The sequence below is a fragment of the Canis lupus genome, chromosome 2, assembly GCF_003254725.2.
Source record: "Canis lupus dingo isolate Sandy chromosome 2, ASM325472v2, whole genome shotgun sequence".
Classification (NCBI taxonomy): domain Eukaryota; kingdom Metazoa; phylum Chordata; class Mammalia; order Carnivora; family Canidae; genus Canis; species Canis lupus.
The window spans coordinates 5789457-5805287 of NC_064244.1; positions in this window are offsets into that span (position 1 = coordinate 5789457).

A 15831-nucleotide genomic window follows, 5' to 3' on the forward strand; every position below is an offset into this window, starting at 1 on the left:
AACTTAAATAAGAACATCAGAGTAAGTAGAATTCTGGTGCTTCATTTTTCACTTGTAGAGCATGCATTAATGGCTTCTTAAAAATTGAAGTCAGTTCTTTTTGATAAATGGCGTTTCAGGACTACAACATGGTAGCATGGAAATTCACATCAGGATTTACCAATAGTTATCTGTTAAGCAGGAAGTATTAAATGAACTTCCAAAAAAGCATAAAGTAAGCAGATGCCAGAGCAATGTTGGCTACTCGGCATAAACATGGAATTTTTGACATGAAATAGGACAGTTTTAAGGAAGTGGCAAGTGAAACTAATTAAGTTCCATCCAGGACTTAACTATGCCTGCCCCTAGCTGGCTCTCTATAAACTTGTCTGTACTGATGACCGTGTAGCACTATTTTCCTGGTTCCCATTAAAACCAACTTGGTCAGAGAAAGGTGTCCTTACTCCATTTTCTTTTGTATCATAATCTAATGTTTTCATTTCACCTGCAAGTTGAAGACAGATCATAATCTATAATCTATGGTTAAAGGTGGTAGGAAGTTGTTATTTAAGGGATATATATATATATATATATCAGATTCATGAAGTATCCCATTCTAACTTTATTTTATGCTAAGTTGGATGAGTTTTTGCACTTATTTCAAAAGACAATTAAAATTTGAAAGCGTCTAAATTGTCACATAAAGTTACAACTCTTTCATTGCAATGATAGCGATTCAGCAGTTTTAGAATTTCTTTTTGTAGTTTTTACAATTGTTTATTACAGATTTTGACATTCTAATATTGTGTTAGATTTGCAAAGGTGGATTTAGATAGCACTGCAATGATAATTTAATACACTTAAGGTTATAAAAATAATTGACTCTACTTTGGAGTGGTGTTGATATGACTAATTCAAAGAGAAAAACTTCATTATCTCTAATTGCATTAAAAGGAGAATCTTGTGTCAGTGAGGGTCCAATAAGGAGGTGGAAACCATCATGGTAATTTAAATAAGGAAAATTTAATGTAAAAATATTGTTTTCATCCATTTGGGCTACTACAACAAAATACCACAGACTGGGTAGCTTACAAATAATGGAAACATTTTCCTCAGTTTTTGAGGTTGGAAGCCCAAGATCAGGGTGCCAGCATGGTTAAATGAGGGCACATTGCCAGGTCCCAGACTTCTTGTTGTATTCTTAAATGGTAGAATAGAGGAAGGTAACTGTCTGGGGTCTCTCTTACAAAGGCATTAATCTCATTCATGAGGGTTCTACCTCCATTACCTAATCACCACCAAAAGGTCCTACTTACTAATACCATCACGCTGGGCATTGGGATTTAAATATAGGAGTCTTGAGGGGACACACACATTCAGACACAGCAATTATTAACTAGGAAAATGTAGTTAATAACCTAAAGGGGTAAAAGATTTGCAGACAATATAGCAACAACAAAGGTAGGGAATAGCTAGCTGCTACATCTAGGGCTAAGGGAGAAAATCCAAGGAAAGAACAAACTTGGAAGGGGGCTCCTCCCACTCTAGAATGGATATTCAGACCTCTTAGGAGAGGGTACATCTGTAGCCTACTAGATGCAAAAGAGGTTCCTGAAGTCCTGAGGTGCCTCCAACCGGAGCTAGTTTTAGCTTTTGGGCTGGGACTGGTGAAGAAGGAATTTGCTTGACCAGAGTGCTAGCTAAATATGCAGTGGGTCTTTCACAGGCCACAGGCAGCCTCACCATAGAAGTAAGAAGAAAAGCACATCCAAATGTGGAAGAGAAGCTCTATACTCTTGCAGTGTGCCTGCCATGGCCTTTGCAGAAAAGCTTTTTTTGTGTGAGAAGACAAAGAAAAAATGTTTATAGAGTCTAGCTCCACTATCACAAAGCACTGCAAAGAATGGTAATTCCACAGTGAGCTACTTCTTCATTCACGCTAGGATGGTTATCCATGTCAAAGAGGTGTCAAAATGATAACAAGTGTTCACAATTGTGTGGAGCAATTGGAGCTCTTATATGGAATGGAAGAAAATGGTGCAGCTGCTTTGCAACAGTCTGGCAGTTCCTCAAGTGGTAGCATAGTTACCATATGACCCAGGAGTTCCACTCTTAGGTATACAGCCAAAAGAAATGAAAACAAGCTCTACACAAATACTTATACACAAATGTTGATAGCAGCATTTTTCATAATATCCCCAAAGTGTAAACAACCCAAATCAATGCCCATCAATAAAAGGAAAAATTGATAAAATATGGTATACCCATACAATGGAATATTATTTGGCAGTAGAAAAGAATGAAGTATTGATACATGCTACAACATTGGTGACTGTTGAAAATATGCTAAATGAAAGAAGGCAGTTATAAAAGATCACATATTCTATGATTCCATTTATATGAAATGTCCAGGATAGGCAGGGACAGAAGGTAGATTTGCAGCTATCTGGGTGGGTAGAGGATGGAGAATGTGAGGTGATGCTAAATGTAAGGAGTTTCCTATTAAAAAAAAAAAAAGATTGTATTTATTTATTTATTTGGAGTGAGCAGAGAGAAGGGGCATAGGGAAAGAGAGAATCTCAAGCAGATTCTGCACTGAGTGCAGAGTCTGATGTGGGGCTCAATTCCTGAGATCATGACCTGAGCTGAAATCAAGAGTTGGATGCTCAACCAACTTGAGCTACCCAGTTGCCCCTGTAAAATTTCTTTTTGGGGAGATGAAAATGTTTTTAAAATTGATTGTAGTGATGATCTTAGAGCTCTGCAAATATTCTCAAAACCATCAAATTGAATATAGTAAGTGGATAAATTGCATGGTGTGTGAATTGTATGTATGTATATGTATATATATATGCACATGTATATGTATATGTGTATATATATGTTATATATATGTATGTGTATATTATATATAGAGAGAGAGAGACAGACAGAGACAGACAGACAGAGAGGAAGCTACTAAAAATGTCTGAAGCCCAAAGAGGATAGGTGAGTTGCTCAGAACATGTTTTTCCTGACTCCCAGTCTATTGTTTGTTGTACAAGACAATACCACTTCAAGAGAGTCTGCAAGACAGGGTTTAGACAACTTCTATCCTTCCCAAAGAGAGATGCTCTCTGAGAAATGTGTAGCCGAACTTATCTATTTCTGACTTAGACATGTTAAAGGGGCAAGATATCAAACAATTTGTTAAGGTGGAAAATACAGGTCTGGATATAAACATCACCTCAGGTCCAGGTATGAAAAACAGTTGATTGGAAAATAAATTAACAGTCTAAAGATAAGAGGACTGTTGATGGAATGAAGAAGGTAGTATTTTGAATTAAATTACTAAGTTTTTGAGTTTTGATAAATATAGACTCCTTTCTTAATATGAGAGAACACTATTTCTTATATACATTACTCTTAGAGTGCCTTACATTTTAAATTCTCAAGACATAAATCAGTACAGACACAATTCTGGATCATGCTTTAAATAACTTCTCTCTCTGTGATAATTCACAAGATTGAATTAACAATCCAAGATTGTTTAGTTATAGGGTTTATGTCTGTAGATGATTTGTACTGGTTTTCTCATTTTCACTGGATCTTTAGCACTTTCTTTCTTCTACCACTTCTAGTTTGACAAACCAAGAATAGGAAGCCATAGTATTACTCTAAATATTTATTCTAGTTGTATTTAAAGATAGATTTATTTATTTATTTATTTATTTATTTATTTATTTATTTATTTATTTGAGAGTGTGCCAGCATGAGCAGGGGGGGAGGGCCAGAAGGAGAGTGAGAAGGAGAAGCTGACTCTCTGCTAAGCAGGAAGCCTGAGGATCCTGGGATCATGACCTGAGCTGAAGACAGATGCTTAACTCACTGAGCTACCTAGGCACCCCTGATTCCAGTTTATTTAAATTAAAGAGATAATTTCCTTCCTTGAACAACAGAAGTATCATGACTAATGTTTTTGTTATATTTTGGAAGCTAAACCTTCCAAAAAGATCATGAATGTAGAAATTTTATTTTTACTTTTAAAGGAAGAAAATCAGGGGCACCTGAGTGGTTCAGTCTTTTGAGCCTCCAACTCTTGATTCCAGCTCCGGTCATGATCTCAGGGGGGTGGGATGGAGCCGCATGTTGGGCTCTGTGCTCAGTGTGAAGCCTGTTTGTTCTTCTCCCTCTGCTCCTCCCCCACTCTTGCTCTCTCTCTTATTCTAAAATAAGCAAATAAAATCTTACGAAAAAGGAAGAAAATCAGGTGTTGAAACAGATTTTCTCTCATGTCCATTGTACTATTGTCAGCATTTCTTTGCTTCTCTAGTTGAAGCAGAGTGGACTTGTTCTGTGCTACTGGCACCACATGGAAAGTGAAATGGTTAACGCATTGTTTGTTTATAGATTGCAGATGCAGGAAGGAGAGAACCTGAAAGCATAACTTTACCTGCATTGTTACACCATAAGTGAGAGACCAGCAGATGTTAGCATAAAGACACAATTTCTGCTGATTTCCATTATACCTAGCTAAAAAGATTGGGTCCTGCTGCTCATATAAATGACAGCAGCTGAAGCTTTCTCCCCTTCCAGATGAAAATTCTCCCTCTAGGGATATGGCAGCACTTAGAGGTATCTGTAGAAAAATTATGTCATGCCTAGGAAATCACCTGTCCTCCATGTACGTGATAAACACCACCTCTCAGGATTCTCATTCAACATTTCTGGAGTAGTATCTTGGATTTTGCATTTTTTATAACCTCTACAGATTATTCTGATGCACAGCTAAGATTGAGAACTGATGTCTGAAGGAGTAATAACAAGGGGGGGAGGGGCTAGATGGCGGAAGAGTAGGGTCCCCAAGTCACCTGTCCCCACCAAATTACCTAGATAACCTTCAAATCATCCTGAAAATCTACGAATTCGGCCTGAGATTTAAAGAGAGAACAGCTGGAAGGCTACAGTGAGAAGAGTTCGCGCTTCTATCAAGGTAGGAAGACGGGGAAAAAGAAGTAAAGAAACAAAGGCCTCCAAGGGGGAGGGGCCCGCGAGGAGCCGGGCTGAGGCCGGGGCGAGTGTCCCCAGGACAGGAGAGCCCCGTCCCGGAGGAGCAGGAGCTGCACCGACCTTCCGGGCGGAGAGGGGCTCGCGGGGAGCTGGAGCAGGACCCAGGAGGGCGGGGATGCCCTCGGGCTCCGGGGACACTAACAGACACCTGCGCCCCGGGAGAGTGCGCCGAGCTCCCTAAGGGCTGCAGCGCGCAGGCGGGACCCGGAGCAGCTCGGAGGGGCTCGGGGGCGGCTCCGCGGAGGGGGCTGCGGGGCGGGAGCAGCTCGGGGGGCTCGGGGTCGGCTCCGTGGAGGGGGCGGCGGGGCGGGAACGCGAACCCACCAGCACAGGCCGGGAGCCCAGGGCGCCGGGGACACAGCCCAGGATCCGGCCTCCCCCCAGGTCGGGCAGAGGCCGGGAGGGCCCAGGACAGCGAGGACGCTCCTGCCCCAGCTGAGCAGATCAGCGGCCCCGCCCCGGAGCCTCCAGGCCCTGCAGACGGAGAGCTCCGGGGTTACTGCGGGGGCTGAATCCAGGTTTCCAGAGCTGCCCCGCCACTGGGGCTGTTCCTCCTGGGGCCTCACGGGGTAAACAACCCCCACTGAGCCCTGCACCAGGCAGGGAGCTGAGCGGCTCCCCCAAGTGCTAACACCTGAAAATCAGCACAGCAGGGCCCTCCCCCAGAGGACCAGCTAGACCGACAGGGGAAAAACAAATTATTGACCAAGCAGCACTGGAAAGTTCCAGGGGAAGTCGAGGGTTTTACAGTATACAGAATCAGAGGATACTCCCCCTTGTTTTTTGTTTTTTGATTTCTGTTTGCCCCCCCTTCTTTCTTTTTTTCTTTTCTTCTCTTTTTTTTTCTTTTTCTATCTTCTTTTTTTCTTTTTTTTCTTTTTCTTTTCTTCTTTCTCTTCCCTCTTTTTCTCCTTTTCCCAATACAACTTGTTTTTGGTCACTCTGCACTGAGCAAAATAACTAGAAGGAAAACCTCACCTTCATAAGAAAGAATCAGAAACAGTCCTCTCTCCCACAGTTACAAAATTTGGATTACAATTCAATGTCAGAAAGCCAATTCAGAAGCACTATTATACAGCTACTGGTGGCTCTAGAAAAAAGCATAAAGGACTCAAGAGACTTCATGACTGCGGAATTTAGATCTAATCAGGCAGAAATTAAAAATCAATTAAATGAGATGCAAACCAAACTAGAAGTCCTAACGACGAGGGTTAATGAGGTGGAAGAACGAGTGAGTGACATAGAAGACAAGTTGATGGCAAAGAGGGAAACTGAGGAAAAAAAGAGACAAACAATTAAAAGACCATGAGGAAAGATTAAGGGAAATAAATAACAGCCTGAGGAAGAAAAACCTACGTTTAATTGGGGTTCCCGAGGGCGCCGAAAGGGACAGAGGGCCAGAATATGTATTTGAACAAATCATAGCTGAAAACGTTCCTAATCTGGGAAGGGAAACAGGCATTCAGATCCAGGAAATAAAGAGATACCCCCCTAAAATCAATAAAAACCGTTCAACACCTCGACATGTAATAGTTAAGCTTGCAAATTCCTAAGATAAAGAGAAGATCCTTAAAGCAGCAAGAGACAAGAAATCCCTGACTTTTATGGGGAGGAGTATAAGGGTAACAGCAGACCTCTCCACAGAGACCTGGCAGGCCAGAAAGGGATAGCAGGATACAGTCATGGTCCTAAATGAGAAGAACATGCAGCCGAGAATACTCTATCCCCATCAAGGCTCCCATTTACAATAGAAGGAGAGATAAAGAGCTTCCAAGACAGGCAGGAACTGAGAGAATATGTGACCTCCAAACCAGCTCTGCAAGAAATTTTAAGGGGGACTCTTAAAATTCCTCCCCTTTAAGAAGAAGTCCAGTGGAACAATCCACAAAAACAAGGACTGAATAGATATCATGATGACACTAAACTCATATCTCTCAATAGTAACTCTGAACGTGAATGGGCTTAATGACCCCATCAAAAGGCGCAGGGTGTCAGACTGGCTAAAAAAGCAGGACCCATCTATTTGCTGTCAACAAGAGACTCATCTTAGACAGAAGGACACCTACAGCCTGAAAATAAAAGGTTGGAGAACCATTTACCATTCGAATGGTCCTCAAAAGAAAGCAGGGGTAGCCATCCTTATGTCAGATAAACTAAAATTTACCCCGAAGACTGTAGTGAGAGATGAAGAGGGACACTATATCATACTTAAAGGATCTATCCAACAAGAGGACTTAACAATCATCAATATATATGCCCCGAATGTGGAAGCTGCCAAATATATCAATCAATTAATAACCAAAGTGAATAAATACTTAGATAATAATACACTTATACTTGCTGACTTCAGTCTAGCGCTTTCTACACTCGATAGGTCTTCTAAACACATCTCCAAAGAAACGAGAGCTTTAAATGATACACTGGACCAGATGGATTTCACAGATATCTACAGAACTTTACATCCAAACTCAACTGAATACACATTCTTCTCAAGTGCACATGGAACTTTCTCCAGAATAGACCACATACTGGGTCACAAATCGGGTCTGAACCAATACCAAAAGATGGGGATCGTCCCCTGCATATTCTCAGACCATAATGCCTTGAAATTAGAACTAAATCACAACAAGAAGTTTGGAAGGACTTCAAACACGTGGAGGTTAAGGACCATCCTGCTAAAAGATGAAAGGGTCAACCAGGAAATTAAGGAAGAATTAAAAAGATTCATGGAAACTAATGAGAATAAAGATACAACCGTTCAAAATCTTTGGGATGCAGCAAAAGCAGTCCTGAGGGGGAAATACATTGCAATACAAGCATCCATTCAAAAACTGGAAAGAACTCAAATACAAAAGCTAACTTACACCTAAAGGAGCTAGAGAAAAAACAGCAAATAGATCCTACACCCAACAGAAGAAGAGAATTAGTAAAGATTCAAGCAGAACTCAATGAAATCGAGACCACAAGAACTGTAGAACAGATCAACAAAACCAGGAGTTGGTTCTTTGAAAGAATTAATAAGATAGATAAACCATTAGCCAGCCTTATTCAAAAGAAGAGAGAGAAGATTCAAATTAATAAAGTCATGAATGAGAAAGGAGAGATCACTACCAACACCAAGGAAATACAAACGATTTTAAAAACATATGAAGAGTTGTACGCCAATAAATTAGGCAATCTAGAAGAAATGGATGCATTTCTGGAAAGCCACAAACTACCAAAACTGGAACAGGAAGAAATAGAAAACCTGAACAGGCCAATAACCAGGGAGGAGATTGAAGCAGTCATCAAAAACCTCCCAAGACACAAGAGTCCAGGGCCAGATGGCTTCCCAGGGGAATTCTATCAAACGTTTAAAGAAGAAACCATACCTATTCTACTAGAGCTGTTTGGAAAGATAGAAAGAGATGGAGTACTTCCAAATTCGTTCTATGAGGCCGGCATCACCTTAATTCCAAAACCAGACAAAGACCCCACCAAAAAGGAGAATTACAGACCAATATCCCTGATGAACATGGATGCAAAAATTCTCAACAAGATACTGGCCAATAGGATCCAACAGTACATTAAAAAAATTATTCACCATGACCAAGTAGGATTCATCCCTGGGACACAAGGCTGGTTCAACACTCGTAAAACAATCAATGTGATTCATCATATCAGCAAGAGAAAAACCAAGAACCATATGATCCTCTCATGAGATGCAGAGAAAGCATTTGACAAAATACAGCACCCATTCCAGATCAAAACTCTTCAGAGTGTAGGGATAGAGGGAACATTCCTCAACATCTTAAAAGCCATCTACAAAAAGCCCACAGCAAATATCATTCTCAATGGGGAAGCACTGGGAGCCTTTCCCCTAAGATCGGGAACAAGACAGGGATGTCCACTCTCACCACTGCTATTCAACATAGTACTGGAAGTCCTAGCCTCAGCAATCAGACAACAAAAAGACATAAAAGGCATTCAAATTGGCAAAGAAGAAGTCAAACTCTCCCTCTTCACCGATGACATGATACTCTACGTAGAAAACCCAAAAGCCTCCACCCCAAGATTGCTAGAACTCATACAGCAATTTGGCAGCGTGGCAGGAAACAAAATCAATGCCCAGAAGTCAGTGGCATTTCTATACAATAACAATGAGACTGAAGAAAGAGAAATTAAGGAGTTAATCCCATTTACAATTGCACCCAAAAGCATAAGATACCTAGGAATAAACCTAACTAAAGAGGTAAAGGATCTATACCCTAAAAGCTATAGAACACTTCTGAAAGAAATTGAGGAAGACACAAAGAGATGGAAAAATATTCCATGCTCATGGATTGGCAGAATTAATATTGTGAAAATGTCGATATTACCCAGGGCAATTTACACGTTTAATGTAATCCCTATCAAAATACCAGGGACTTTCTTCAGAGAATTAGAACAAATTATTTTAAGATTTGTGTGGAATCAGAAAAGACCCCGAATAGCCAGGGGAATTTTAAAAAAGAAAACCATATCTGGGGGCATCACAATGCCAGATTTCAGGTTGTACTACAAAGCCGTGGTCATCAAGACAGTGTGGTACTGGCACAAAAACAGACACATAGATCAGTGGAACAGAATAGAGAATCCAGAAGTGGACCCTCAATTTTATGGTCAACTAATATTCGATAAAGGAGGAAAGACTATCCACTGGAAGAAAGACAGTCTCTTCAATAAATGGTGCTGGGAAAATTGGACATCCACATCCAGAAGAATGAAACTAGAGCATCCTCTTGCACCATACACAAAGATAAACTCAAAATGGATGAAAGATCTAAATGTGAGACAAGATTCCATCAAAATCCTAGAGAAGAACACAGGCAACACCCTTTCTGAACTCGGCCACAGTAACTTCTTGCAAGATACATCCACGAAGGCAAAAGAAACAAAAGCAAAAATGAACTATTGGGACTTCATCAAGATAAGAAGCTTTTGCACAGCAAAGGATACAGTCAACAAAACTAAAAGACAACCTACAGAATGGGAGAAGATATTTGCAAATGACGTATCAGATAAAGGGCTAGTTTCCGAGATCTATAAAAAACTTATTAAACTCAACACCAAAGAAACAAACAATCCAATCACGAAATGGGCAAAAGACATGAACAGAAATCTCACAGAGGAAGACATAGACACGGCCAACACGCACATGAGAAAATGCTCTGCATCACTTGCCATCAGGGAAATACAAATCAAAACCACAATGAGATACCACCTCCCACCAGTGAGAATGGGGAAAATTAACAAGGCAGGAAACCACAAATGTTGGAGAGGATGTGGAGAAAAGGGAACCCTCTTACACTGTTGGTGGGAATGTGAACTGGTGCAGCCACTCTGGAAAACTGTGGAGGTTCCTCAAAGAGTTAAAAATAGATCTGCCCTACGACCCAGCATTTGCACTGCTGGGGATTTACCCCAAAGATACAGATGCAGTGAAACACCAGGACACCTGCACCCCGATGTTTCTAGCAGCAATGTCCACAATAGCCAAACTGTGGAAGGAGTCTCGGTGTCCATCGAAAGATGAATGGATAAGGAAGATGTGGTTTATGTATACAATGGAATATTACTCAGCCATTAGAACAGACAAATACCCACCATTTGCTTCGATGTGGATGGAACTGGAGGGTATTATGCTGAGTGAAGTAAGTCAATCGGAGAAGGACAAACGTTATATGTTCTCATTCATTTGGGGAATATAAGGGAAGGGAGAAGAAATGTGTGAGAAATATCAGAAAGGGAGACGGAACATAAAGACTCCTAACTCTGGGAAATGAACTAGGGGTGGTGGAAGGGGAGGAGGGTGGCTGGTGGGGGTGACTGGGTGACGGGCACTGAGGGGGGCACTTGACGGGATGAGCACTGGGTGTTATTCTGTATGTTGGCAAATTGAACACGAATAAAAAATAAATTTAGTATTAAAAAAAGAGTAATAACAAATATATGACTTTTGCTTCTTTGCATCCTTGTTTTATTTAGGTGTGTCTTTGGATTTTACTCTTTTTTGGAAAGCTATTTGTTGGTTTATTGGGTCATTTTTGATGAATTCATCATCTACAAATTACTGAGTCTACTATGTCCCAGGAATTGTGCTGAGGCTGAGAAGAGTACCCTACATGTGGTTGAGAAGATATATAAACAAGTAATTTTAATATAAGGTGACAACTATCATAGAGACAAACTCAGCAGTGGGAGAAGCTTTTAACATAAGAAACACAGTCATGGCATGACTAAAAGATTGATGGAGAGGAGAGGGTGGGAAGTAGCCTGGACAGTCAGGGTGTCCTTGTCCTGGGTGCTGAACCATCTCTTTATCTGCTAGAATAAGGAAATTTTTCCTAATATCTGGCTTCTGATGATTTTTCTATTATCTCTCCCACTATTTCTGAACCAGATGAAGAAATGGATAGCAAAAATGGAGGAATACAAAAATAAGTAGATTAAAGAGGTCATTGCAGGGACAGCTACTGTCTATAGAGTTAATTGGGGAAGTAGAGAGTAGAGATTTCATGTTAATTTCCAAGAAAAAAGTTTCTTCTTTGGAAACATAAGCTCTCCAGTACTTTCTATAATACTATTCTTTTTTTTTTTTTTTTTTAAGATTTACTTGAGAGACAAAGAAAGAATGAGTGAGTCTAAGTGGGAGGGAGGAGCAGAAAGAGAGGGAGAGAGAGAATCCCAAGCAGACTTCCCACTGAAGAAGGAGCCTGAACTCGGGCTCAATCTCATAATCCTGAGATCATGATCTGAGCTGAAATCAAGAGTCCAACCCTTAACTGACTGAGCCACCCAGGAACCCCCCTACAATGTTATTCTTGTGAAAGCAGAGGCCTTCCAGAAGTGCTAACAATGTGAAATGTGTCTAGAAATACAGTTCTAGGTGAAGGGGGCATGAAAGACATTCAGGAACAGAAAGCAGTATAAGGAAAGGCAGAAGAAAAGAAAAAGAGAAGAAAAGAAAAAAAAAGGGACTGATTCAAGGACCTACACATAATTTAGTATAGCAAGAACATATAGTGTGATGATATTAGATAATAATCTAGCTGTTACAGAACTGGGCCATTCCTTGGGCTCTCTAACCAGTAGAAATTGACAAGAGGCCAAAGAGGAATTTCAGGCAAAATTTTATATTGGGGCTTCTGTTTGAGCACAAAGGATGCAACACAAAGGAAAGGATCCTCAGGCTAACTCTCCAAAGGAGAGTTGTTAAAAGAAACTTAGGTGGAAAAAGGGTGACATCTAAGGATGTAGAGGCAGGGATTTATTAGCATCTGTGCACTTGAAGGTCATGCTTTTTGGGGGAACCCGACTGGCTCAGTTGGTTAAGCATGCAACTCTTGATTTTGGCTCAGACCATGATCTCAGTGTTGTGAGATGGAGCCCCGCGAGAAGCTCAGTGCCCAGCAGGGAGTCTGCTTAAGATTCTCTCCCTGTGTCTCTCTTCCTCCGTCTCTTAAAAAAATTAAAAAATAAAGGTCAAGTCTTTTCATGTATAACATGTTTAATTAACATGTTAAATCACTCCTGGGCATGACTTTTAGCATCATAATGAGGAAAAAAGTTGGCAAAAGATCAGTGCTGGGGTCCATCTTGGTGCAGACTGATTTAGGTTTATCTTCATCAGTCTTTGTAGTAAACATTCTCCCTTTGCATTCCTGCAAGATATGGTACTGAAGATGCATAGAATTTTAGCCTTTTTTTTTTCTTGGAGGCTGGATTTTATAATCAGGGTTGAGGGGACCTGAATGTAGTCCCTGTTCTGTCTCGTAGCTAGGAGCTTTCAGGAAGATCTTGTGTGCATCTATTGGTCTGTTTGATAGTGTGTTGGAAGTCCCTTAAACTATCTTTTTCATTCTTTTTCTTTTTGACCCTTTGATTGGATGAATTCCACTGCCCTGTCTTTGAGTTCTCCAATCCTTCTGCTTCATCTACTCTGCTGTTAAACATCTGACTTGAATTCTCCAGTTCAGGTAATATATTCTTCAGCTCTGTGATTTCTGTTTGGTACTCTTTTAATACTTTATATTTTTTTGTTGAATACTCATTGCTCATGCATTGCTTTCTTGACCTCAGTGAGTATTTTTATGACTACTATTTTGAACTCTCTCTAAGGCAAATCATGTATCTCTATTTTATTAAGATTGGTTTCTGAAGATTTATCTTATTCTTTTTTTGGAACGTATTCCCCTGTTTTTCCTCCTTGATTTCTTGTGTTAGATTCTGCACATTAGATAAAGCACCTACCCCCTTCTGTCTTAGGAGGTAAGCCTCATTAATCAGGCTGATTTGAGCTCCTGGTTGCCTCTCAAATTCTTTTGTGATCATCTAAGCCTCCTTTTATAAGTGGTTCCTAGTAGTTGAGGGTATGACAAGACCCATCAGTGCCCTAATGGGGAGGATTGCAGTCATTACCTAGATGCAGGCTGATTAGAAGCCAGATCCCCTCAGATAGCAGCTGGGAAAGTATGTAATTAAGCACCTTGCAGGGAGAAACTGGAAAATGGGCATTTTTCCCTGCTCCATTTGTGTCTGGCACCCATCAAGAACTGTTTCTTTGTTTGCTATAGTCCCATGAGACTCATGAATGCAAGCTCTGTTGGGTATTAAAGAGCCAGACATCTAGGGGCTTGTCTCTCATGTGACTGCTACAAAAGTTAGGGCACCAGATATGTGGATAAGCTCCTTCCAGGGACATACTGGTGACTTGGAGTGGATTAGAGGGAGAAGGCAAAAGAAATATCCTCTGTCTTCCCTGGTCTCTGGGGGAAGATTAGCAGGCAGCCCTTAGAATCTGGTGAGTTAGAAGACTGGCCCTGAGAAGACAAGTAGCTTTGAAAATAAGGAGATAAACCTCTTTCAGAGAAAGACTGAGTCAATTTTTCTTGCTTTCTTGGCACTGAGGCCTGGGGAGATAGTTTCAGTGAATGCTCAGGCATTGTTAAGAATTGCTTCTTTGTTTGCTATAGTCTTGTGAGTCTCATGGACATAAGCCTCTTGGCTTTTAGAGCTAAGTTTTTTTTTAGGAGTCCATACTTCTGGTGGGAATCTTTAAAGTTGAGGTGCTAGGTGTGGGGCCCAAACTCCTCACTCCTCAGGGTGAAGCTAAGAGTTAGAGGTTCCTCCCAATTGTATGGCACTGTGCTGGGTGTAGGGTTTATGGTGAAAGAATATCTCAGTTTTTCCTATCTGTTTCAATGTGAGTATTTTTCTCATTTTTCCAATGTGTAGGAGTCACTCAGCAAACTTCTGAATCTCTTTCAAAGGGAATTGCTCTGTGTGGAGCTGCACATTTGGTGTGTTCATGGAGGAGGAGAGCTTAGGAACCTTCTATATTGCCGTCTTGGTCAATTATTTAGTCCTCAATTATTTCTCAAATATTTTGCTAAATTCACTTGTTGAATTTAGTTGGTTATTTTACTGTCATGAATAAATGGGGTTTTAACATAATTTCTATATTATTATTTTTATTGTTGGCCAAATTGCCCCATCTTTGGCCAATGGGAACTTCTTTTTTTTTAAATTGGAGTTCAATTTGCCAACATATAGCATAACACCCAGTGCTCATCCTGCCAGGTGCCCCCCTCAGAGCCCATCACCCAGTCACCCCAACCCGCTGCCCACCTCCATTTCCACTACTCCTTGTTCGTTTCCCAGAGTTAGGTGTCTCTCATGTCCTGTCACCCTCACTGATATTTTCACTCATTTTCTCTCCTTTCCCCTTTATTCCCTTTCACTAATTTTTGTATTCCCCAAATGAATGAGACCATATACTGTTTGTCCTTTTCCGATTGATTATTTCACTCAGCATAATACCCTCCAGTTCCATCCACGTTGAAGCAAATGGTGGGTATTTGTCATTTCTAATGGCTGAGTAATATTCCATTGTATACATAAACCACATCTTCTTTATCCATTCATCTTTCGATGGACACTGAGGCTCTTTCCACAGTTTGGCTATTGTGGACATTGCTGCTAGAAACATCGGGGTGCAGGTGTCCCGGCGTTTCATTGCATCTGTATCTTTGGGGTAAATCCCCAGCAGTGCAATCGCTGGGTCATAGGGTAGATCTATTGTTAATTCTTTGAAGAACCTCCACACAGTTTTCCAGAGTGGCTGCACCAGTTCACATTCTCACCAACAGTGCAAGAGGGTTCCCCTTTCTTCACATCCTCTCCAACATTTGTTGTTTCCAGTCTTGTTAATTTTCCCCATTCTCACTGGTGTGAGGTGGTATCTCATTGTGGTTTTGAGTTGTATTTCCCTGATGGAAATGGAACCTTCTTCAAGTTGTCTCATAAGTTATGTGAATTATGGTCAAAGAATTATATTTAAAAATTTTTTGAAACAATGTCTCTGTGTGTCATCAGTTTGATAAATAAATGACTTCATTTGTTGCATTTTGCTTTTGATATTTAGGTATTGCTTTATTTTCATTTTGATTTATTTTAAAGTTATATAAAATATTTACATGATTTCAAAGTCAAGTCTATAACACATGTTGTATTCAGAAAAGTCAAGCATCTGTCTTTGGCTCTTTTCTTCCTCTATAGATAGTCCTCCGGTGTATTTTATAGTTTATCCTTTAAAAGTAAAAGTGTGCATGTGAGAACCTTCCTTCCTTCCATCCTTTCTTCCTTCCATCCTTCCTCCCTCCCTCCCTCTGTTCCTTCCTCATTCCTTTTCCTTTTCTTAGATAAATACTATGTATATTCTTTTCCATGTTGTTTTTTCCAGCTAAGATTATACTTTGATGATCAATTTATACTAGTGTATAG